Consider the following 713-nt stretch of genomic DNA (forward strand, 5'->3'; position numbering starts at 1 on the left):
ACCTGGGAGGCGGAGGTTGCAGTGAGCCGAGATCGTGCCACTGCATCCAGCCTGGGTGACAGAGAGACTCCATCTCAAAAAAAAAAAAGAAGAAGAAGAAGAAAACAACAGGTGGCTGAAGCAGCCCAGATGGAAGTCCTTGAGAAGAGGCGGCCATACTCTCCAGTCACCCTCAAGCAGAGACCTCCCCACAACCCCCAGAGGATGGGCCCTCCTACTCTTCTACCCAGGTTAGGGAGATTGGGCTGTTGAAGTGGGAAGAGGAAGGAGTGCTAACATTTCCCTGTCCTTTCCCAGGGTGGCCTTGTAAAGATACTCAGGCTGTGTATGAACCACACATAGGAGTGCAACATGAATGGGAACCCCTGGATTTGTGTAGCAACGCAGCAGATCCCAGAGGCCCTCCCCAGTTCACCCTGTCCCAGTCCCTGGAAAATACAGACCTGTTGCTTTGCTCCCTGAGCCCTGCTGGACTATGCATGCACATGTACCTGAGTGTATGCCCATGCACACACACTACCCTGAGCCGCTCAGCTCAGAGAGGTCCCCCCCAGCAGCAGTGAGAGCCAAAACCTGTTCCACAAGGGAACAGAAAAAGTACCCCTGGACCGCCACCCTCAGCCTCCTTCCTGCCTGGCCTTCGGTGTTTCCCCCAGCCTGAATCCAGCCTTGCTTCCTGCCTCCCCTCTCCACTGCCCTCCCCCTCCCCCCAC

This window comes from Symphalangus syndactylus, chromosome 6, assembly GCF_028878055.3.
Source record: "Symphalangus syndactylus isolate Jambi chromosome 6, NHGRI_mSymSyn1-v2.1_pri, whole genome shotgun sequence".
Classification (NCBI taxonomy): Eukaryota; Metazoa; Chordata; class Mammalia; order Primates; family Hylobatidae; genus Symphalangus; species Symphalangus syndactylus.